This window comes from Tachypleus tridentatus, chromosome 8 (assembly GCF_004210375.1).
Source record: "Tachypleus tridentatus isolate NWPU-2018 chromosome 8, ASM421037v1, whole genome shotgun sequence".
Lineage (NCBI taxonomy): Eukaryota > Metazoa > Arthropoda > Merostomata > Xiphosura > Limulidae > Tachypleus > Tachypleus tridentatus.
In genome coordinates this window covers 124,282,700-124,309,534 of record NC_134832.1, presented here as the reverse complement: position 1 = coordinate 124,309,534, position 26,835 = coordinate 124,282,700, and the positions used below count along the sequence as shown (strand labels likewise).

Genomic DNA, 26,835 nt, shown 5'->3' with positions numbered 1-26,835 from the left:
CTAGATCATAACGTTGTTAGCGGGTGTTCCGAGTCTAGGTGGAGATTATTGGTTCAACAGCACTGAAAAATTCTAGGTTTTCAAAGAAACAACAGGTAGCAAAATTAAACTAAAAAACAAAGTAACAACTTTTCAACTACCTTTAATATCGCCTCTAACGATGTCAAAATGAATTTAATACACTTAATTTAAAAATGGTGATCGATTACGTCATCGTGTTTGTAGCTCCTGTAGATTTATAAGACTACTTTATTATGTTGTTCCCCCGTCCTACAAGTAACCTTCCAAAGTTATGTAACCACGTGTCTTCCTTCGTGCGTCGTTCTAGCTTTTAATGAAACTTGGAACATCTATTTAACATTTTACTTTGACCTAAACATTGCTCAACATACCATAAAGAAGATTACTTCGCTTTGACTGGCAATCCAAAGCAGATAAATATGACACGTGAGTAAGTTATATCTAAAAAACAATCTTTATCCAATATATTATCTATAATTTCGATAAATTGAATGGATTTTTTATGTTTTTATTTCGTTAAGCAAAAAGCCGCACAATGGGCTAGCTGTGTTGCGTTCACCAAAGCTATCGAAACGCGGTTTTGACATTGTAGACCAACAGACTTACCGCTTGAAGTTTATAATTAAATAGAAAACAGATGAAGTTCATAAAACTGGAATTTTTCTGAAGCCCTGCAAGTTGTGTATGTTAATTTCATTGTTAACTATGCATTCTTTCTGTTTAAACTTTTGCATTAATAACACTTCACATACACACACACCCGTTGGGACAGCGGTAAGTCTATGGATTTACATCGCTAAAATCAGGGATTGGATTCTCTTACCAGTTAGTTTGATGTGATGTTACTATAACGCTGCATACATATAATATTTTACAGTTATGGGAAATTGTACTTTTGCGAAAATGTGTCTTGAATTTCAAGAATATACATTCATAATTGTTGGCCTCATTCAAAGTTTCAGTTAGCGGCCTACAAATAATAAAACGCTTGCAAATAACTTTAACAGTAACGTGATTAAAAAAAAATATTGTCAAACAGGAACCGTTAACCTGTTTAATGTACGGCCTGGATGTTGTTTTTTTCTCTCTTGTGTGTTTGTATGCCGCTGTTCACTTCTCGTGCTCTCTTTCCATACCTGAGTGAGCTTTAAGGTCAAGGACATCCCCTTCTACTTCTCATGACAATATTTTAATTCCATGATTGTGTACTTTAAGTTATACAACATAAAAGTAGTAGAAATTAGTTACAACATTTACAAAAAATGTAACAAACACAATAGGTTTGATTATTTTTGTTCATCTGAAATGTGAGAAGAGGATAATATAGGGGGCACTAAATCTACTTGTCCCTAAATGTAAATGACAAATAAGAATCTCATTTTATATTTAATTTCCAGTACGTACATGTTTTATCTGTAACGAATCTAATATTATTTTAACATCTATATTTGTTTCAGTTTAATATATATTTAGAATATATGCAACTTTTAGGGTCAAATCTCCGGCTTGTTTTCTAAATTTGTAAAAGATTCTCGATAATAAGAATGAACGATGTGTGTGGGTGTGTTTACTTACAGCAAGGCCACATCGGGCTATCTACTGAGCCCACCGAGGAGAATCGAACCTCTGATTTTAGCGTTGTAAATCTGGAGACTTACCGCTGTACTAGCGGGGGGGGCGATCAACAATTCGTTAATATTTACTTACGTTATTGTTATATTACTTGTATTTCATCATTTATTTTTTTACTTCAAGTTTTCTTATTATTCCGGTTACTATAGCAAACTCAAAACCTCATTTCTGTGGATTAATCTAAATCATAAAATTAATTTTTCAATGATCAACATTACTTTTTTTAATGGAAACAGTCGGAATAACAACGTATTTTATTAAACAGTCCTTCTTGAATTTTAAATTGATTGTAAGCCACTTGTAGTCTATTCAAGAAAAAAAGCAAAACCATTTATAGTTTATACATTTTGTTAGCTTCAAACCAGTTGATTTTGAAGAATCAGAATCGATGTCATCAATTCCTTGACCTAAAATCAACTGTGGAATCGACTTTCAAATTTTTGGAATCGCCTATCCCTTGTAAAGAGTGAAATATATTACCATTCTAAGAGTTCAGAAACTGTTTGATCTTAGAAGTTAAATTAAAAGTAATATGTTTGTGGTTATAACTATATACTAAGCACAGTAGAGTGCTTGGTATATAGGGACTGATCGAGAAGAAAAATGGCTGCCGCAATCAATCTATTACTCTATGCTGCTTATAAACAACTACTTAAGTTGAGCTATAGTCTTATTTGAGCATCCATTTGCGGTCGTCAAGTGTTTCACAACTTGTGAAATTTCCATTATCGTTGGAAAGTGTTGCTAAAGTGGAAAAGTGGAAACTAACTACACAACCAAAGTGTTCATCTTGCTTTTTTTCTTTTTGCACTATATCCAAAAAACAAAAAGCTTGGAGTTTTCTATATGGCTTTAATACGATAGAAAAGCGTTTTAAGGTACTAAATACACATGGCACTAAATACTTCAACTGAATTTATGTTGTTATAAAACCAAAACAGTGCCCAAAAATCACAGAGACTTTGGAAATATACGGAAGATAAAATGATATATACAAGTGCCGATTTATATATGAAATGTCAAGCCCTGAGATTTAAATTAGAGTAAATATTCAGAAGGATTAAAGAGACATTGTGGATGTTGAAGTCACTGTTACCTAAGAAACGTATAATATCGTGTCAAAAGAACCACGGACAAGAACAACAAAATGACGTACATAATTCATTTGATGACATTTATAGAAACAAATATTTTCAAATCGTCATAATACAAACAGATGAGGTTAACATGATCCTACGAATAATTTTGAAGGTCAGATAAAAACAGTGACAAAGCAGACCAAATAAGGAATCAACTTGCTGTTTGACAACCAGATTAACTAGTTTTGTCAACTAATGTCGCACGTTTCAACGAAATGCTATACCGGTCATTGTAGTCACGCAATTTCGACCAACAATACCTTCCTGGAGTCCTCTAATTATCACAGTCACACATCATGAATCTCAAGACACATCAGCATTATAACCAGAAATAATTTATACAGATGAAAAAACATATCAACCTCAATTGTAGGAGAGTACACTTGAAAAACATATCACTCTTAAGTTTAACACATATCAACCTTAAGTGTAACACAGTAAGGAGAAAACATATCAACCTTAAATGTAGAAGAGTACACTTGAAAAACATATCAACCTCAATTGTAGAAGAGTACACTTGAAAAACATATCAACCTCAATTGTAGAAGAGTACACTTGAAAAACATATCAACCTCAATTGTAGAAGAGTACACTTGAAAAACATACCAACCTCAATTGTAGGAGAGTACACTTGAAAAACATATCACTCTTAAGTTTAACACATATCAACCTTAAGTGTAACACAGTAAGGAGAAAAACATATCAACCTTAAATGTAGAAGAGTACACCTAAAAAACATATCAACCTCAATTGTAGAAGAGTACACTTGAAAAACATATCAACCTCAATTGTAGAAGAGTACACTTGAAAAACATATCAACCTCAATTGTAGAAGAGTACACTTGAAAAACATACCAACTTCAATTGTAGAAGAGTACACTTGAAAAACATATCAACCTCAATTGTAGAAGAGTACACTTGAAAAACATATCAACCTCAATTGTAGAAGAGTACACTTGAAAAACATACCAACCTCAATTGTAGGAGAGTACACTTGAAAAACATATCACTCTTAAGTTTAACACATATCAACCTTAAGTGTAACACAGTAAGGAGAAAAACATATCAACCTTAAATGTAGAAGAGTACACCTAAAAAACATATCAACCTCAATTGTAGAAGAGTACACTTGAAAAACATATCAACCTCAATTGTAGAAGAGTACACTTGAAAAACATATCAACCTCAATTGTAGAAGAGTACACTTGAAAAACATACCAACTTCAATTGTAGAAGAGTACACTTGAAAAACATACCAACTTCAATTGTAGAAGAGTACACTTGAAAAACATACCAACTTCAATTGCAGAAAAGTACACTTGAAAAACACATCAACCTTATGTGTAACAGAGTACAAGAGAAAAACATATCAACCTTGAGTGTAACAGGGCACAGTTGAAAACACATCAACTTTAAGTGTAACAGAGTACAATGAAAAACATATCAACCTCGAGTTTAACAGGGCACAGTTGAAAACACATCAACTTTAAGTGTAACAGAGTACAGTGCCAATGCATAACATATCAACCAGAAGTACAGCAGAGAGTATAGTTCATAACATATCAACCTCGACTGAAAATTAATTTTCCATGTAAGTACAAAAGAAAAAACAACAGAGAAATTGCCAGTCCGTGAGTGTAAGTCTTAACTAGATTATCACAGGATGTCATTATAATTATGACACATCGATCTATACTTTTTCTAATTATTTTAAAATTATTTATCATGAAAAGACGAGAAATCAAAGAATAATTGGTATAATCAGTTCATCGTGTCACCAAGGATAAATGTGCATAGAAATTAAAATTACTACTAAATTATGTAATGGGTAATTAGAATTTGCAATATTATGGCAAAACAAGGGGGAAAACCATTGTTATAAAGTAATATTTTTCCCCTTATTTAAATCATCGTTACACAAATAAGGCATTTAATGACTAGTCAAGTGAATTGTCGTGTCGATGATTGGTTGTTTAGCCTAATGTATCCGCTTACCTTTGAAGTAATAAACATGAACGTTTGTCTAAACGTCAGACAAAAAAAAAACATTTGGAAATTTCGTTTATGTAAAGAAACATCAGATAAAGGAGCGCCAAGCTGTAACAGCAGACTCTTGGGAGGTAGGAACAAGTGATTCAAAGAATAAAGAACCACTTTCAAAGTAGTGGTGCGATTGCTCTGACACCTAACACTAAAAACCATCATCCACAACATAAACAGAATAATTCTATCTGTGGATTCTGGTTTGCTGCTGTTGTAGAGTGCTTCTCATGAGACTGAAAGGAACTATTGCAGATGTAACTGGAGTTTTTGTCACCGTAAAAATGGTTAGAAACAGACTTGAAAGTCCCAGCCTACAGAGGTGAAGTCCGCTTTGAGCATGGCACAAAACAGCTTGCCTTAAATTGTCAAGTGGAACAACAACCTGAAAAAAAATACGCGCAACATTATTTTACCTTGAAATTCAGGTAGACATTCACTTCTAGTGAATTTAGAGCCAGATTCAACCCCACGTTTATACATTGAACGTAAAGCATATAGTAGTGACGGAAGTACAGTATTTGAAGAAATAAGTACATGCACTTGTAATGACCTCAGCGTTATGCATAATGGTACCATTAATAGCATATATTATTCTTATCGCATTCAATAACCCTTTGCTGCCGTGTACTAATGCAGTTAGCCTTGAATCCAGCCTACTAGCTGACAATGTTCACTTCCACTGCTCTAACAAGTCAACAGTCTTAAAAAAATGCAGATTGATCGAGAACTGTGGCTTGCATGATCACTGATTTAAATCTCTTCAATCGTGAATAAGATGCATGAAATCCCATTACGCAGCTCCGTATTTTAAAAATGCTCTCAAAACAGTTGTTGTAGAAGAGTTTACTTCAGAACTTCAGTAATACTAATTTTAAACATACAACCTGGATTGCAGGCTATATTTGCTATTTGTAGTAAAAAATACTTCAGATTTACTTCTTTATGTGATAAATTATAATTATTCTAAAAGCAAATCACATGATGAATTCATTTTTGTATACAAAACTAACGTATTAGACAAAGTTTAGTTTTGAGCTCAAATCAGACAACAGGATTACGTATTGACAACACACGAACCTCATAAAAAGAGAGATACAGTTCTCTATGCGGTCCAAGTGTGTAATAAGAGTACCAGATTTTTTTCAGAAGTTCATTCTGTTACTTTGTGCTCTATATTTCAGAGGTCTTGCTTTGGTTAATTTATCAGTAATGGTTCCTAATAAAATAAACGTTTCCCGATGTTACTGTATGATTCCTGAATTGCGTGAAGATAATTTCAGCAGTTGTGAAGTGTCAGAAACAGGTTAGATGTAATCTTACTACGGTACTAGTACTATTAGAAAACACACAAAAAAAAACACTGTCAGATGCGGACTGCTTTGCCCAGAATCTGCACGCCTCCCAGTGACACAGCAGTATGTCAACGGACTTACAACACTAAAAATCGAATTTCGATACCCGTGGTGGGCAGAGCAAAGATAGTCAACTGTGTAGCTTTGTGCTTAATTCAAAAAAACAACAGAACCTACACGTCCACCAAAAGTTATTCGAGCCAAGACTTGTCTTGAGTCAGATTAGGATATCTCTGCCAAACTAAGTTTGACATATGGCAGTATTGCTTCTAAAACTAACTGAAAGCTTTCTTGCCAATATTTCAATGACAGCACCTTAACGTGTCACAGGTTGCGGAAGAGGCCCGGTTTGGCCAGGTGGTTAGGGTGCTCAACTCATTATCTGAGGAGTGCGGGTTCGAATCCTCGTCACATCAAACATACTCGCCCTTTCAGCTATGGGGGCATAAAATGTGACGGTTAATCCCACAATTTATTGATAAAAGGGTAGCCAAAGTCTTAAGCTGCTAAATTAGTGACGGCTAGCGCAGGTAGCCCTTGTATATCTTTGTGCGAAATTAAAAAAACAAACAGGTTGCGGAAAATTGACCTAATGGACACAAAACAATAAGAAAGCCACCTGACGCAGAAAAACAGTGTTTAGCAAAGTCACCATGGGTCAGAGCTCATTGGACCATTTGACGTAAAAACAGCGTTTAGCAAGGTCGCAATGGGTCAGAGCTAATAGTAATTAGACTGTTGGTCAGTGTAGTAAAAGTTTCACACTAACGAATCTACTTCTTTTTTTTTTCTTTTTTTTTTTTTACATTAACTAAACACTATTGACGTGGCGTCGTTTTGGAGAAAAACACAAGTCAATTTACACAATGGCTTTAATGAAATATCCCGAACAGCATGTATCTAAGGGCATTGATCGCTTACCTATTGTAAGTGGCTCAGTGTATGTTGCACTCAGTATTAGGACATTTGAATCAGGAATGCTTACAACAACAAAAGGACTGTTTCCAAATCGTGAATATCCATAAAGGTAATCCTTTCAGCTCTATTGAGCCACAACTGCTGAAAACTGGTAGACATAAAACCATAAACGGACTATAACCTGGTCAGCACAGCTGCCTGAAACAAAATTTAAAAACCTGTAGACAGCACGGAAACATCACATCAATAGACCCTAACCAAAGCATAATGTGAATTAATTGAACCGATTAACCCACGAAATTCTACCATAATGTTGAAAAACAAAATATACCCACAATAGCTTTAGATGCATGTAAAAACAAACATGCATTATCCATGATGAAAACTTAACAAAAACTTTCACCAAAGAAAAATAAAAATAAGTAGGATTAAAAGGATACAACAACTCGTATGATTTTGAATAATTCACTATTTTCCTTCAGGATTTGTTTGAATTTCGCGCAAAGCTACACGAAGGCTATTTGCATTAATCGTCCATAATTTAGCAGTGTAAGACTAGAGGGAAGGCAGCTAGTCATTACCGCCCGCTGCCAACTTCTGGGCTACTCTTTTACCCACGGCTGAAAGAGCGAGCATGTTTGTGTGAGGGGGAATTCGAACCCGCGCCCCTTGGATTACGAATCGAGTGTCTTAACCACCTGGCCATGCCAGGCCTTTTCTTTAGGAACAAAAAGGCCAATAGTCAACTATCAGAAGGCGCTTTTTATCTATTTGAATGTAGATTAACACAGTGCTGTAACTTATTGTTTTGCATTTAATAAAGATTCATTTTACACTTTACAATATCTGAGCTTATATAAATTTTCATGGCACTGTATGCTTTAACTTAGAGTGTAACGTGTAATAGAAGTAAATATGTTTTCACCTATGAATTTAACATGAATCTTCCGAATACGTGCAATAAACAAATTATGATATCAAACTAATAATTCTGTGAAAAGTCAAAAATAAGAAAAATAGTGTAGGAATTTGCTGTTGCCAACCGCTGTTTACAGCGGAAGGATATATAGTTAATTAGTATAATAGTTTAATTTCAGATCACGGAAGCTTTACTGAGTCATTTGCGAGAAAGCAGAAGAATACACGGAGTCACTTGAACAAATAAATAGTAATTCTAGAAAAGATAGATAAAGATTAGAAATAAGTTGTGAGAGTTCTGCTCGAGAACAACTGGTGATGGACACAGCGGAATAAGTTTCTTAAACGTTTTTTTTTTTTTTTTTAATTTCGCGTAAAGCTACTCGAGGGCTATCGGCGCTAGCCGTCCCTAATTCAGCAGTGTAAGACTAGAGAAAGGCAGCTAGTTATCACCACTCGTCGCGAATTCTTGGGCTACTCTTTTACTAACGAATAGTGGGATTGACTGTCACATTATAACGCCCCACGACTAATAGGGTGAGCATGTTTGATGTGACGGGGATTCGAACACGCGACCCTCGGGTTACGAGTCGAGTACCTTAACCACCTGGTCATGCTGGGCCTGTTTCTTAAACAATGTAACATAATACTTCCCACTACCAGTTTCATGACTAGCGAAATTCTAGACCACACCTTGATAGTTGCAATACCTCGAATGTTAGCAATTCTTACAAAATAATTATCACCCTGAAGTGAGGTAAGTTAAGCTGCAGGATATTGATAAACTGAAGTCACCAGGATAATCCCGAGTCTAAAAACGTGGGTATTGGACCTTTTTGTAAAATAATCTAAACGTAAAACAGACAGTCATAACAGGTAGTTTTGTTTTGTTTTTCCCCATACTCCACAAACTACAATCTCCTAGTCTCGTTGGAATGCACTGGAGTTTTATGCTGATATCAGCTATAAGATGTGGGATCTAAAGAAAAGGTACATTTGGCGCTGTTCAGACTGCTCGAATCAGAACCATCTTATCGTATCTAGAATATTTCAGTGCATCTTGGTGCTAAGACGTCAAAGAAACTGCAAACAAAACTCCAATAAGCTTCTTGTTATTATATGTTATAGTTCTACTTAAAAGGGAAGCTCGTAACCTCCAAAGCCTATTACCACATTTGGCTGTCTTATAAACTGTTTCGATGTACTTAAAAACTGAAACATCAGGATAAAACTGTCTTTACATTACTAACCTGCTAGAAGTAAGAACAGATACTATAGAGAATCGTCAGTGAACAGGCGTTCATCTTGAGTCGTGGAATGAATGGACACCTTACAGGTTACGTGCAAAAGCAGTCAAACCATACAAATAGTATACAAGTAAAAAAGGTCAACAGGAAAAAAAATCAACTACATCAAATATAAAGTCGTAGCCACATCTCCGTAAACTTTAGTTTCAACATAAACAACAAATGAGAAATAACCTCTAGCACTGAGAAGACTTTTCTAATGGCGCAGACGTTAAGATTTTATCCAGTAAAATATCAAAACATTTAATGAATGTGTTTCTTGTTGGAAATTCTAAATTATATTGTTGTTATTTTTTTGAAAAAATTAATATCTTTTTATTATTTTTTGTGACTTTTCAAAACGTTCAACCAACAATCGCCACTTATTTATTGATTTAATTGATTGTTAAGGATTCTTTTTTTATATATAGGATAAATTATCGTAGATTGAATACTATTTCTGCAAAGAGGTTCCTAGAAAAATATAAGTGATCGTTAAAAACGTGAAAAGATAATAAGGAAAATCATATAAGTTTCAGTGAACCAAGTTTGTCTTAAAGAGTTAGTAAATTAAGTTATGAGAGTTCATGTTATTCAGGCTTACCTACAGAGGTTACACTTGATCATGTCAAGGCTAATATACACAAATTAAGTGATCAGAGGAGACAGTTAGACTTAAAACAAGTTTCAACTTTCTGGGATAATTAGTAATTTGTTTGGAGCCTAGAAAAAGTGAACTTCAGAGAATAGTTTATTCTGTTGTATTGAGAAATTACATCCAAGTTAGTAAATTTAAGTATTTTTATGAACTTCCAGGTTCTCATTTCAATCTTTAAATAACTCTAGTCCTCATAATTGGAATATATGAACATTTTTTTTCTGATATATTCCTTTTTGAGGAGTATTTTAAAGCCTGAACTACCTTAATAAAGTAGTCTTTGACTATTTACTTACATTAAATCTAACACAACTGTTGCACATATATCTATCAACTCGGTAAGTTACTTTTTATCATGCATCAAGGTACTTTATCTTTCTTTAGAATATTTATTTTGTATGACTCACGTTTAATGTGAACGTTTCTACTAATGTTGTCCATATATACATAAAGTAAATCTTAAGGGTTCATTTAAAAGTAATTTAACATACATCTTCAAAATTACGTCAAGAACTACTGTTCAAGTGGAAATAAACATGTCAGTTCACGAACTTTTCGGAATTTTATGTGTTTACTGCCTAAAAATACAATTTTGCCAACATTCTGGTTATTATTCTTTTCTTCATTGTAAACGTTAAAGGTTCTGTATTCATTTTATTCACTTTCATCCTAACATACAGTATACTAAGGATTATACTAACCAGTTGAATGCCTTGGACTTATTCATTCAATACTGAATAACTTACCAGTTAGGTTAAACCCACTGCAAACATTGCTTCTTGTAGGCCCCCGCTAGTACAGCAGTAAGTCTACGGGTTTACAACGCTAAAATCAGGGGTTCGATTCCCCTAGGTGGGCTCAGCAGATAGCTTGATGTGGTTTTGCTATATAAAAAAACACACACGTGCTTCTTGTAAGTCGTACAATGCCTTAACGCTAAATGTAATTCTATTGACTGAGATAAGTCTGTGAAAAAATCTTTGGCCTCACATTTATTCGAATAATCTAGTCATTATATCCCTTCTCTCTTATGATTTCTGATCGTTAACAGAAAGTGACGAATCATTCGAGTTACCTTGTCTAACAATAACATGGTACGTCATCGTATTTCTTAGGACTAGCATGAAGAATCTATCGTGCAGTACTATGTATACAAGAACTTGAGATAGTTTATTTTTATTGATTTTTAATTACTGCACACAAAAAAATGTCAGATAAGCTTTCAGAACCCTCGAGTTCAACCAGCTGATCAAATTGACCAGAATTATTCCTAGACAACATCCTGACATATATTCGATATGAAATTCTAGTTTTAGACCCTTTTCATCGCTTTAATTTGAAAACATTGACAAACTAGGTCTAAGACAAGATAAGTGATACGAAACGTACATTTTCTGACTTGATGTTTAATTATATTTTGTAAACGTAAGAAACTTACACTCAGCCCGAATTTATTCACTTAGATTTTATAGTATTTTTAATCTATGCAAATATTATTAATTTATTTACCATGTAGTCGTTTTTTTCTCTCTCTTGCTTAACCTAGTTAGGCCTAATAAGTTGGAATTATACAAAACTACACATGAACTGTGACCTAAGACTGTCTAAAAAATTTTAGAATAAACCTGTAGTTAAACGTGATGTTTCATCACATTTCTCAGTCCTACAAAAAAGCATAACCTTTGAAAAACCTTAGTCCTGGGTCTTGACCTCTATTAAAATACTATACCTTCACTTACACAACATGTGAATCCCTCGGCGGAGAAACGTTTAACAGTATGCCAGAAGTAGGTCACCGAGGGTCTCAGAACAGGCACGCAGTGGTTGAATGTTGAAGCTGCCTCACCTTGACATAGATTATACTTCACCAGTCTTTCCGTCATTTCGCAACTTTTACATGCTATCGTAATACCTATTGTTGATTAGAATACAACTAAGTGATGAATCTTGGAACTAAATAATTGTGATTTGTTACAAATGTTAAAGTCAAACTGTTAGCCTGCTTGTTAGGCAGAAACGTTGATCACTCCGACCTCTCAATATTTTGATAAATCTGCACTGGTGACAAAAATTTAAAAAATAATAACAATTTTCTTATCGTCAGTTAACTTATTGAAGAACATATAACTGGTTTCGCTATTCTGACAATAATTTATCTTCTTTAACCCGTTAACATGTGCAATACTGAAGCCTGCTGTACACCCTTGTGCAAATTAATTAAAACAAATGGTCATTTTACAATATTTTCAGCATGGCGGCCGGTGTAGACTCGCTGGACCCGCTGATTTCCTTTAATAGTCATTTTTACACACAGATGGCGTCATTAGCTGTGTTTTGCAGTACGGTCGATCTATTTTTGGGATTTACGACGAAATTTTGAGGAATATTACGTCATTCGAAATTGCGTTAGAAGTGCAACGAGACCAGTGAAACGCAATGAAGAAAAAACGGTATCAATGGGGTCTGAAATACAAAAACTGGACGTAAAAACAATGGAGAAAGGTATAATTCAGTGACGAGACTCATTTCTTCGTATAGGATCAAAGAAGTCTGCATGTTCGCAGATCTCCAGGTGAGAAACTTCGAGAATCTCACATCAAACAGCTCGTAAAACATCCCTTGAAGAAGATATTTTGGGGTTTTTTCAGCTACTATGGCGTCGGAGGCTTACATATCGTAGAAGGTATGATGCGAGGACCACAGTACATCGAAGTTTTGCAGAAAAGAGTCGTTCCACAATTGAAAAAGAGATTTACAGATGGATCTGGTATTTTTCAGCAAGATCTGGCTCCGTACCACACATCGAAACTTGTGAAGAATTTTATGACTACAACGCGAATAAAGATGCTAGATTGGCCTGTAAATTCTCCGAACTTAAATCCAATTGAAAATCTTTGGACGATTTGTAAAGAAAGACTTCGATGAAAAGACTGTACTACGAAAGATAAGCTAATTGAGGTGTGGCACCGCGATCCAAAAATTAGTATAGATTGCAGTCAACTTGTGGACTCGATGCCAAAACGGATTAATGATCGTCTGAAAAATAAAGGCAGTCAAATCATGTATTAATTTGTGAGTAATTTTGGGATTCTCATAAATAAAACGCAAAAAATTGAAAAAAATCGTAATTTTCCGTCTTGTGTCAATTAATTTGCACAAGGGTGTATGTCTGCGGACTTACAACGCTAGAAAAAGGTTTCGATACCTGTGATAGGCAGAACACAGACACCCATTGTATAGCTTTGTGCTGACCATACCCCATTAAGCAAAATTTATTAACTTAGGGTTGAAGCAAACATCTAGTCAACTTTCATAATTTTACAAGACAGGTCAAACATTGCTCATTTGTCCCACACATAATCTATTTTAATATGGTGTGTGGATGAAACCAGACTTATCCATTATAACAATTGCAAAACATCAAAATAAAGAAAGGTATATGCTAGGAAAGTCGCCTCATTTGCACGTACCATATATAATCGTGAAAGAATGTTAAAATTGTCATTTTATTCAGCGAATAAAAACTTGGTAAAGTGTACAGAAAGTCATGGATTTTTTACGTATTACTGGACAGAATTTAGTGTTCTTACCGTCGAGCAGTTTTAAAGTTTCATATTTAAAAACACAACAAAATTTAATTGTTGTCAGAAGTTATTAAAACTAACTTAATATTCATAGAGTAACAAGAGTATTAGTTTAGTTATATAATAAAATTTGCAACTTACAACAACGGTTTTGTTTTGTTGTTGTTTTTTTAATTTCGCACAAAGCTACTCGAGGGCTATCTGTGTTAGAGGGAAGGCAGCTAGTCATCACCACCCACCGCCAACTCTTGGTCTACTCTTTTACCAACGAATAGTGGGATTGACCGTCACATTATAACGCCCCCACGGCTGAAAGGGCGAGCATGTTTGATGCGACGGGGATGCGAACCCGCGACTCTCATATTACGAGTCGCACGCATTAAAACGACTGAAACGTTTACTGAATAAAGAAAAACTTGATTTATATTTTCATTTTTTGTCTACCAATATCTACAAATATTACACGAGAGCTACAGCAGTTTACCTTGAAGAATGAAAAGTAGTATTCACGTGAAGGAAACTGAAGAAAATTTAATAATAATTACTTTCCATCCGGCTTTTGTATATATATATATATATATATATATATATATATTAGAATGTGTCATAGCTATTTAAGACCTTGAATAAATTTTCTACAGATGAGAAAGAAAACTGTTTTAAATTTCTATAAAAATAATCTTTCATCAAATTTTCGTTATTTTAGAGGAAAGCCACAGTAAATTATCTGCTGTGTACAGCACAAGGAACTGTACCTGTGTATTAACATAGAATTAATCTACTCTTCGTAATTCGTCGATAAAATATTCAGTTCCAGACCAGATAGAAGGCACAGTGTAATTTATAAGTTTGTAAAACTTTTGTGTATAAATTATTATTTGCAATAGCCGTTATTATAAATTGTTAAAATGGAAAATTCTGTGTATCAATCTTGTTGGCAAATGTCATAAATTTAATACATATTGGCATTCAATTAACTTCTAAATTTAAAGTAAAATTTCCGGTTATTTGAAATCATAATACGCAATATAATAAATCTGAGATTCATCTAAGATAAATTTTAATACATAATAATTGTCTTTCAATTTTAAAACTATTTTGCTTATTCGTTGTTTTCTTATGTTACATATTGTTTTAACCCTAACTTATATATGCTGTAGTAGAGCTTAAAAACATCTGAGTTAAATTTCAACCGATAAAGTAAAATAATAAAACTGTATCTTTTTTTTTAGGTCGAGTTTTTTATTGACAGTAGAAACTTCCAGCTGAGTCTTCCAAGCTCCTACTTGTATTACTGGCTCAACGATTAGACCTTATGAATATATATATAAAACCTTTCGATTTTCTCAAACATAGTTTGTCACGATTAATTATACTGTATAAAGTTATTTCACGTTTACATACGTCGTTATTACTATACAAATAAGTTCCGCGTACAGTTTATATGACTTTTAAATAATTTGAAACAATTTTCCTGATGGCTCAGTGGAAAGTTTACGGATTTACAACAAAATATTGGGCTTGGTTCCTCGCGTCGGGCAGAATAGACATAATCAACTATGTAGTTTTGCATTACAAAACCATATTTTAAACTACTTATTATAAAACTCTTTGGTTTTTTTAAAAATATTGCAGTACTTCTTTCTGTGTATCAGTAGCGAAATAAAATATTAAATTTAGAATGCAAAGAACTAATTTAAATCGATATAAGAGGAAACTAGCAACAATATGCTATCAGCTTTCGATATATATCAGCCTGACGAGGTATTTCATGACAATACTTGAACATCACATTTACAATTATATCTTCAAAATTTAGGTAAATTACTTTTTAATGTGTTTCGTTTAATAATGACGGAACATCAAGCCTCACATTTGTGGTAACAATCTCGTGGATGACTTTTTTTTCCCACATTCCTTTTAATTCGTCCGTTTCGGATTTCAGATGTGACGGAACATAGCTACAGTAAGTTTATGCACTGTGATCACAAAATAGTGAAACATTTAGCACTGCATATGTATACAGCAGAATACTCATGCACAAAACCTGTATAAATTACAATAAATTTAACTACTAAATATCCTTGAGAGTCTTAATGTATTTTTTCACGGTGCCACATGTTTAAATTTACTATTTGCGTATTCATTGCTGTATAAAAGAAATTTTAATAATGAAATAAATATTTTAAAAACCACTTACAGTTCTAGGAAAATACAGCCACAGAGTCAGTTATTCTATTTCTATTTCGCTTGTTTAAAGAACGGTTACTTCAATTTATATTCGAGTTTGTTTTAATTAAAACTAAACTAAACACTATATTGTGTTAGAACTGGAGAAGAAGAAATAGCTTTAAAAATTTGACATGAAAGGCATTTATTGTTGTTATAAATGGAATAGTCACACTTTAAGGTAATCTGTCATGGTTATTTGAAAATGTAATAAACATTATAAGTATTAGTTCACAAGGGAGTGCATGAAGTTAGTTTACTGTTGTCGGTTGCGTATTCATACTTTCTGTTGTTTAAAAGCACCCAAATGTCAGTAGGTCGTAACAGAACGTGACAAAGTGTGGTGTAAGTTGTAACACCCTGAATCAAGGGTGAAATGGAGGAACACACGGTGAGGTACAAACTCAAACAAGTATCATATAGGGTAGCACGGGGGAATACGGTGGGTTGTAAACTCAAACAAGTATCATATAGGGTAGCACGGGGGAATACGGTGGGTTATAAACTCAAACAAGTATCATATAGGGTGACACGGGGGGCAACACAGTTGGTTACGAACAAAAGAGGATATCACACAGTGTTAAACTGAGTTTAGGATCGCTGAAGGTCATCCTACCTTTACCTTTACTTGGCTAGCCACCTGGCTGTGCCATCCCTTGTTTTAATCTGTAACCCATTGCGTCACTTTCTGACGCCCTAGCTTTAGTTTGTTTCATCACTGGTCATTTTCTCTCGGTCATGATTCTTGCGGTGATTTTTAACAAGTGACCGCTGTTCACTTCAACCAGTTTGTTCCACATTGATGTTATGAACTCCACAGATAAACCCAATGTGGCTTTGCTTTAAAGCAAACAAATTTAACTAGCTTTCATAATATTCATTGCATTTTCAAGTAATTACGACATATTGCCTTGAAGTGTGGCTACTTAATCAAGAGCAATGATGGAACAAACATTTCGTATAAACTGTATATTTTAAATCATAAAGGGATTTAGACTATTGTGAATATCTGAAAATTACTGTTGAAATCTTTTGCTGCCATGTTTAAGTAATATATAAACAACCTGCTCAGTACTACGTCTATGTATGTTTTCTTATAGCAAAGCCACATCGGGCTATCTGCTGAGTCCACCAAGGGGAATCAAACTCATGATTTTAGCGTTGTAAATTCGAAGACTTACCGCTGTACTATCGGGGGACATACTATGTCGAGGTTTTGAGAAACGATAAGAAACAAAATTTAAAATGTTTTATTATTTGTTTATTGTTAAGCACAAAGCTACATATCGAAGTATGTACTGGAAGGCCACTAGGGGAAAACATGTTATAATATTTCAGTTGCTAATCTGAAACTCGAAACTGGTAAACTTGGGAACTTTGAAGGAAAAGGCCGTTTCGTCATGTGGCAAAGTTCCAAACTGGCATGCAGTGAATATTAAAATTTCAAGGTTTAAACAAAGGTAAATTATTGTGACCCATATATTTATTCACAGCAGTGCTTTGGAGAGAAGCATATCTGTGCTCACAGCGGCTGAAGAGTTTAATAACTTTATTCAATAAGAAATGTTAAATAGAAATTTTACGCTGTTTAATTTTATGTTCCTCAGTGGGACTACGGTAAGTCTAGGGTCTTACAACGCTAAAACCCGTGGTTCGATACGCAACAGATAGTTTGATGTGACTTTGCTCTAAAATTAATAAATAATTTTATTTTACAGACATCTATAGCCGTACTTCTGAATTACAAAGTGGAAAATATTTAAAAAAACACAACCACTATGAAGAATTGCACAGGGTATTATTATTTATTATTGTTGCACTATAATCTTACTACTTAACCTGGCAGGCCCAGATAGTTAGGGCGCTCGATAAGCAATATCCTCAGTGGACTTAGCAAATAGCCCGATATGGCTTTGCTGTAAGAAAACACACACAATACCCATCACATAAAATGTGCCCTTTCAGCTGCGGAGGCATTAAAATAGGACGGGCAATTCCATTACTCATTGGTAAAAATGTAGCCCAAGAATTGGCGAGGGGTAGCGATGACTAGGTCCTTTCCCTCTAATCTTTCACCTCTAAATTAGGGGCAGATACGGCAGATATTCCTCGTGTCGGTTTGCACGAAATTCAAAAAAGTACTATAAACCACTTAAAGCATTGTTACAACTATGCAAGGAGTATAACTGGTAAAAACTGCGGAGAAACAGCCAACAACGTATTAAAAACCTACAAAACATAACATCCGAGAAGTAATTGTTTATGCAGCCCCAACATGAGTAAATGTAACACCAAAACTAGTAGAAACTACACTACAAATAATACAAAACACATTACTTACAACAGCGAATAAAGTCTCTAGAACAACTTCCTCCGATTTCACACACAAATATTCAAACAAATATTCCTAAATAGTACAATAAATTACTTTGAGAAAAATTGGAGAAAAATGATTTATTTTGTGAACTACACAAATACTACATACATAATGGCGATAGTCCTAAGAACCTCTAACCAGTGAATATTTATATAAGAAAAGAAAAAAGGCCACCTAACTTCCAGACAGAACCCCACATTAGTTATCTTTACACGCTGGAGCAAGTACGGTATACTCTGTTTTATTTATAAAAATATTTAATAGAAGTTGTGCATCAACATATACAGAAGGGAAGTAGAGGTCAATATGAACATGACTCTTCAGGGTCTTTATACCCTAATCCCGACAATAGATAGATAGATAGAGAGAGCATTCTTACAGTAAGAAGATGTCGAAAATGTGCCTCATACTCCCAGGTCATCAACGACCTAAAACCCTGTGCCGAACGTGAGCATTGTTATAAAAGCAATTACATAGGAAGAAAGGCTAAACGAAGTCATTTTAATTTAGTTACATATATATTGCCTATATATGTTCATATTTTTATGTGTCAACTGCCTACTTAATGGGCATGCAATTAGACAAACCTAACGAGGCCTATGGTATTATGCCCTGCAAGTGAATGTGTTATGTGTTACAAGACGAAGCATTTTATCTTCTCACAACTGTAAAACATTCCAACAATATCATTGCTCAGAATCTCCAAATAATAATAATAATTGTTTTTGAATTTCGCGTAAAGCTACACGAGGATTATCTGCGCCAACCGTCCCTAATTTAGCAATGTAAGACCAGAGGGAATGAAGCTAGTTACACCACCTACTGCCAACGCTTGGGCTACTCCTTTACCAACGAATAGTAGGATTGACCGTAACATTATAATGCCCTCACGGCTGAAAGGACGAACATGTTTGGTATGATATGGGTTCGAACTCGCGATCCTCGGATTACGAGTTGAATGCCTTAACCACCTTGCCGGGCTATAACTACCATGCCGAGCTACCCAAATAATAATAATACGTTATAACATTTTAGCATAAATCTACAGAATATTTGCGGTAAAATAATTTCGGAACGGTTTGTCTAATTTCAGATTAGTGTAGCATACTTCTTGATCAGGTTTTCTGACCTTCACGCTGACCTTAACTCAAGTAATGACGAATGTTTTAAACGTGAGCAATATCTTGATGCTTTATCTGGAGTTGTTCTGGTATGTTGTTAAGTTTTAATGTTTCATACAGAAGATGTAAAGACGTAACATAAAATCTAGAACAGCTTAGAACGTGACTGTTATATTAAAACGATAATTTCTGTCAACACACTAAGGTATTCTAGATAGTTCTATCAGTTACAACGTAAGAATACGAATTAACTTTTATCACAGCAGCTTTCTTTCCACTCATATTTCGTTTCATTGACCGCTTCAATCTATAGATTTAGTTTTAAAGTGATATTTTAAAACATTATATTTGTGAGAGACAAAATCATATTAATTAATACATTGAAAAGGATAGTTTATGAACTAGTTTATCATTAATTGTTTATTGATAAAGAAGACAAAGTGGTTATTATTTTCTATATTATATTCTACTGTATTTAGGTGTATTCGTTTGTTTTTTTTAATGTTGCTAATCAAATACCAATTCATCATTGTCTAACATCCCAAATGATTCAGTACTTTAAGTAGAGAATAGAAGAGAACAAATGGAACAAAATTGACGAGTTAAAATAAAAATTACATTAATTAGAAATGTGCAGAGCTCACAATATGGATTAAAGTATTTATTATGATAATAATTTAAAACAGGTTTTTTTTTCCCTGCAGCTAGAGGGGACTCCTATAACGGTCAAGGTGAACGGAAAGCGAAGCGGAATTCCAAGAATGACTGATGTAAGTTCATAATTAAACTTAGTATGTTTTTTTTCTCTCCCAGGTTTGGAATTTCGCTCAGAAACCAGTGACTGAGCATTTCTCTGAAGCTTACGTTATATGTTTGATGGTCATATGTGAGAAGAACATGATTTACAGTTGTTGAGTAAATTATCTTATCATAATTACCCAAGTATTTAAAGCACATCTCGCACGTAGAAACAACGTTTGTAGTTTAACTAAATAAATAAGGCATGTTATTTTAAGTACTTGACACTTATATTAAATAAACATGGGCTTAAATAGCTATTGTGGGAGATGCTTGTGTGTGTGTGTATTCTTATAACAAAGCCTCATCGTGCTCTCTGCTGAGCCCACCGAGGGGTATCGAACCGCTGATTTTAGCGTTGTAAATGCGTAGACTTACTCGCTGTACTAGTGGGGGCATTGTGGGAGATAGATAAAGTTAATTTATATTTTTTGTTGGAGTAAAGTAATGCATTTATAAAAACATTTTGGTACAATAATAGTAGTGGTCCTATTTTTGTTCTATAGTTGTTAATTAAACTACGAACTAAATATTTCCCTGATTAGAGATAGACTACTGTATATAAAAACAACGAAACGTTAGTGATGAGAAGGAGAGTGCACAACTAATGATTCCCATCTTGAAATGTGTTGAGTGGATTCTGCAGTATTTCTTACGCTTTTACTGCATGCGTGAATGATGTTCTGCGTTGTCCATTTATCTGAAATACAAAATAATAAACACTGCAATACTAAGTAGTGGTTGTTGTACTAGGTTAAAGAAATAGCTGTTTGTTTGTTTTTTTTAAATTATGCAATAGATAATTATTGTATTTATTATTATGCTTCCATAAAATATCACAGCCTTAAAAACTGCTAATAGTGAGATCTAGCCTACATAAAAGCCAACGTGTGTCACGTTACACTTCAATTCTCGATATAAGAGTTGTTACCTTTATACAGTTTAACAACTGTAATCTCTTCGATTACTGTCTGCCCATTACGATTTTAATGACGGGGTACAAGAGGGCTGTGATGGTGGGTGCGGTAAATCCTTATAAGCGTAATGAATGTTGACATAATAAGCCTGAAGTAAAGACGTAGTATGGATTCACCTAGAGCTAAGTGCATAGAATTTATCAGGAAAGTAAAAGTTTCGTTTGAAATTTTATCTTAAATCGTTTCAGATTTAAGCTATTTTCTGTTACATCACTAACATTTTCATTAAAATTAAACCTCTTTGATCAACAGAGACTTTAAATTAAGCAATCAAGAAATATTTATCCAGCTTTGTTATCTATAGATTTTATTTTATTTTCTCAGTACATACAGGGTGGCCCGTAAGTCCCTACCCATCCATATATCTTATGTATCCAGTGTATCTGTGTGCTGTCCCTCACTATCTTGCGCTGATGTACTCACGTACTTGTCACAATACGCTCTTCAAGTGTAAATGGGCTTACATCGGCCATATGTTTCTGAAACAAAAGAAACAAATTTATAATACATGCGTAATTGAATATAACATAATAACATATGGATGGGTAGGGACTTACGGGCCACCCTGTAGTCTAACAACGATATTATGCTATACTTTTGTTGCCAAGCAACGCAACATAAAATGTCAACAAAATGATTTTACTACCTTTGTAAGATATTAGAATTTATTAATCTAACTGATTTTTATTCTATGGATATGCCACGAATTAATTTCATGAACGATCTTAATTTTTATTGGATCACAAAGGAATTTACCAAGTTTTGGCTACCTCTAATTTTTTCTGCCTCTCTTTTTTTTTTTTTTTTTGGTCAAGTTTCATTTCACAAAATTGATTTATTTAAGGTAACTATGAAATGTGTGGTAAGGTAAAGGTATACTATGAGGTAGGGTTGACGAAACTTTGTAAAATGGACGGCAACTGCCTGTTGTGGACGACTTTTCGAAAGTCTTCCTCTACACTAGTGTCTCCACGACAGGCAGTTGACGTCCATTCTACAAAGTTTCATCAGGAATACTCTACCTAAACAGTCTATCAAATAATATCTATGAGGTAGAGATTTTAGAACTTGCCTTTGATTGGCTGTACGTTATAAAGTATATATAAATAGTTAACCCATAGAACGTAAGCCACGAGACTTATCCAGAATTATTGTATATGATTAACAAATATTTTTCAGTTGTAATTAAACTGTATATATTCTGTATTTACACTATTGTAGTTTAATATACTTCTGTTGCACTTTGCAAATTAAATGAAAAACGTTGTTATAATGCTTCTATGTAGGTAGGTATCTTTTACATCAGTTTCGACCCACACGTGCCCCCGCTAGTACAGCGGTAAATCTACAGATTTACAACGCTAAAATCAGGGGTTCGATTTCCCTCGGTGGGCTCAGCAAATAGCCCGATGTGGCTTTGCTACAAAAAAAAAAACAACACACAGACTCGACCCACATGTAAAAGAGGAACATATCACATATACACAAGGTTGAATGTTATAATCTTAATTTACCCTATTTTTTATGATGTTTTTTGTTGTCATTTTGAGGGACGGGGTAGATGAAGTTTTTAATGTTGACTGTGTAAGTGACTGTGTGATATTTTCAGATGACATGAGTTACTTGCTCTTGCCAGATATATTCCTTTAATAATACGAGAATTAAACAGTAAATTTGGTGAGTGATCTGAATTTCAAAACTCGATGTAAAACAGTTTTTGTCCTTTCCCAAGGATCTCTGAAGACTGCTCACTATGAAAACGAAATAGAATTAAGAGAAAGAACAGAGTTTCTGATCTTGCAAAAAAAAAGGTCTTGCATACTAGTTCTTACACTAGTGTCACCATATGACCGGTCATTTTCGCACAACATTAATTGGCTCTAACATATAGGCATCACTCATTCAGCCAGGAAAGAACATTACAGTCATTGTGCTGTTACTGCAATATCATCTCGGGGTGGGTAGATATTATCTGCTATACTGAATAAAGGTAACTAGAATTTCACAACTTCAGTGGTTTTCTGAACCACGTGTCTATATCACACTTGCATAAAAAAAATTAACTGAAAATTTTAAAGATGTCTGCATTATTAATGACGGTGGAAAACATATGTGTGCACATCACACTTTTTCACTCATCTGTGTTTCAGATTATCTTACCTCAAGCTGATAATTAAAATTAAATATAATAACCTTTAAACGTGAACCACAGTTAAAAGGCACATTAGCTATCCTCTGTTACTAAAAACAACTGTGCGCCGTATGGATGAAATAACCTTTTAACAAAACAACGGAACTTAACTATAAAAAGTAAAACTCTTGAACTATGTTTGACAGTTTAAGAAATAATAAAAAATTAAATAATATTAATGAATGAAAAGAAATCAAAATTATTCAGCTACATTTTCAAAATTTAGACATGATCTGCTAAAATAAAAATATCAATAAACTTTTCATAAGACAAAAACATTCCACTTTTAATAAATGTGTATATGTGTGTGTGTACACCTAACAAAGGAAAATGCAATAAAGAAAAAACTCATTTGAAATTTTGTTTTTAGAAGTTAAGCACAAAGCTTCACACTGGGCTATCTGTGCTCTTCCCAACACATGTATTAAAATCCAGTTTTTGCGTTGTAAGTCTACAGCGTACCGCTGTGACACTGGGGGCTCCGATAAAATATTAAATGAGTTACATACAAAGATCAAACATTAATTATTGGGCCCAGCATGGCCAAGCGTGTTAAGGCGTTTGACTCCTAATCCGAGAGTCGCACAAAACATGCTCTCCCTTTTAGCCGTAGAGGCGTAATAATGTGACGGTCAATCCCACAATGCGTTGATAAAAGAATAGCCCAAGAGTTGGCGGTGGATGGTGATGACTAGCTGCCTTCACTCTAGTCTTACACTGCTAAATTAGGGACGGCTAGCGCAGATAGCTCTCGAGTAGCTTTGCGCGAAATTCAAAAAACAAACAAAAACAATTAATTCTTTAAATAATATACATTCAAAGAAAACTTTTAAAAGAATATGATACATGAATTTGACAATTAAAAACACTTTAATTTTCGACAGTAAAATTAAATTTTTATTTCAATGAAGCAGAAAATATAAGAATAAGTTTTGTTTGTTTGTTTAGAATTAAGCACAAAGCTACACAATGGGCTATCTGTAATCTGCCCACCACGGGTATCGGAACCCGCTTTTTAGCGGTGTATTATCAACGTTGAAACTCCTTCCTTCGTATGTAAAAAAGCAATGCAGGAGCAGTGATAATACAGCTTGGCTCATTTAGATAGCCATGGGGGTACTGCTGACATCCACAGCAGTTGAAGCTTTCTGGAAGCCCATTCGTTACTATCACAATGCTTTTTTTAAACCATTAGTGGTATCAAAGTGCTGGAAAAGTCTTAGGTTTGATATGAAGTGTTCCTGTTGGAGATGGGATCACATATGGTTGCACCTGCCTGAAATGGAACATACTACTGGGCCATAGGTTTAAGGCTTCATCTCTTCTTTAGGCAATAGTGGTGAAACCTGTAGCTGGGTAGTCTGAAGGCTCAGTTCCATGAGAGCTGTGGTATGAATCAATGTCACTAACTTCTCCAACACAGAAACACTGGTCTTTTTATTAATGTTACATACCTCTGCCATCAAAGGGGGTGCATAGCTATTTAAAGACTGCAGGGTGAGATCTCCTATACCCGAAGAATTGAAAAGCAACACATTTTTATCCATAGGCTGAATCATAGTGAAAGCCAAGTCAATCCTGTAGGAGCTTGGTGGTTTCATAGGATCATGAAGAGTTACAAGGGTCTATCTTTCAGCAACATTAAGGGTTTCAATACACATGCTGTCTATCACACATAAAGCACGTACCCTAATAATCTTGCAATATACAGGCTTCTACAAGTATACAAACGATAAACTACCTTGACTTTTGTTGTCCCTCCCAGACATCTAAAACATTAGCTCTTCATTTTCTTTCCTACCATTTAACTGTGATATAGACAGCCTGGTTCCGATAAGAATAAATGAAGATCGAGACTACAACATGTTCCTACATACACGTGATTTTGCAAAATCATGACTATTTCAACCAGATCCTGTCAAAATATCTTCTTAACTGTTGCAAATACAAAACAACGAGCATAATTGTGCTATTGTAGCCAGCAGGTAATATTGTATTCCATAAAAATCCAGATTAACCTATATTTTTTCTTTCTCAGCCATAATGCGAATCTTTCTACTACTTTTATCTTTTCCATGAAAATTCACTATATGCAAAACGTTTTAACATCAAAATCGAAACATTTTCTTACTAGCATCAATTTAAATATCAGGCACACTTCATTTTCCAATAATACCTTTCAGGTCAATCAACATCATAGTCATCAGTTCTTCATATCGATATCAGATCATTTGTCTTCATGGTCTTTTTGTTTTCATTGTTATGTTATTTTGCTACTGATTCATTGCGGTCATGAAACGCTTATGAAGGTCTTTATATGTAAAGTTAATTTCAAAGGTTAGTCCACACACGTACATTTGTTTGTATACAAATATGTTCTAATTAGTGTGCTACCATTACTCATCGTGAGGAACTTTAATAGCCTCCGGCTACTGCATGAATAAATTTTGTGATATTCAGGTAACCATCTAAAGCTATAGTTGGTAGAAATAGTAATGTCATACAAAATCCATTAAAATCTACTCATTTATATTTCAAGCCTCATAAAATAAATAATTATTGGCAATACTTGAATGAATTAAAACTTTCTGATTAAATGACTAAGCTATCATTAAAATACGTGTTGTATTAGAGGAAAGACAACTTTCTGATAGTTTGTAGAACTGAGTTTTTAAGCTCCTAGCTATCGTCGTTATTTGTACAAATTGTTGAGGTATTAAGTGTTATTGACATCTATTTGCTTAACAGTAAGTGTACAGTATAGTTTATAAAGGGTATTTCAATTTACCGCTTGGAAGCTTCAGAGAGTAAGAGCTATAATATTCTTCCAGCCACTGACTTTTCACTCACATTGCTACTTTAACTACTAATAACTGAGTGATGATTCTATAATGTAGTTCATACATCTGATTCATTGAACATGTCTTCGAACTTTTTATAGTAAACGCAACTTACAAATCAGTTAATAAAGGCTGTTTAGTGTAGTATTATTAATTTATTTATTTTTGTTTGCAATCCATTGATGTCGAGACTATAAAAATTTATAGAAGACCTAAGTGATAGATGTATAAACAGCTTCGACCACGCGAGCGGAAACAAAGTAGAACTTACGAATAACGTCACTAGAAAAGGATGTTCGGTCAAGAAAAGTTAGAAAACATAAAGCCAAATGTTGTAAGAGTTAAAAGCCTGATGGTTGATATATTACAGTGAACTTAACAGTTTGGAAGAGATAAGAAGAAGAATTGGTCTAGTCACAAGGTGTTATAAGCCAATTCAACCCGCCTGGTAGGACTTTGGCAAAAAGGCAGACGACTGTTGGAAGTTCAAGATACAACTGCATAACTTCTGCGAAACCATAAGTGAATTATATACGAATACTATTGCAATAGAAATAAAAGAAGAATTCAGTTTCTCAGCTGATCTTCAAAGCAATTGAATTGGCTAAAGTGGATTTTTGACAACAAGAAAAGAACTGTATAGTGTTTGAGATAGTAGTATGATATCCATAACGTAAAGAATGTTTGTATGTACGTTTAACTTTTTTTTCTTCAAAAAGAAGTGTAGCATGTACTGTTTGTTTATTGTTAA

The 26,835-nt window shown here is 34.1% G+C and overlaps 2 long non-coding RNA genes across 3 annotated transcripts in view; one reads left to right on the top strand and one right to left on the bottom strand.

Moving 5' to 3' along the window:
• The window catches only part of LOC143223405 (uncharacterized), a 50,146-nt gene that overhangs the window by 21,219 nt on the left and 2,092 nt on the right, over window positions 1–26,835 (bottom strand). For both annotated transcript variants that reach the window (XR_013012903.1, XR_013012902.1), the window contains 2 exons: window positions 11,707–11,879; window positions 10,714–10,851 (listed from right to left, as the gene is read on the bottom strand). This is a non-coding gene — a long non-coding RNA (uncharacterized LOC143223405). The remainder of the gene's footprint in view (window positions 1–10,713; window positions 10,852–11,706; window positions 11,880–26,835) is intronic.
• On the top strand, window positions 276–26,703 carry LOC143223406 (uncharacterized). The gene is made up of 3 exons (XR_013012904.1): window positions 276–447; window positions 19,983–20,048; window positions 26,455–26,703. It is a non-coding gene; the product is annotated as an uncharacterized LOC143223406 (long non-coding RNA).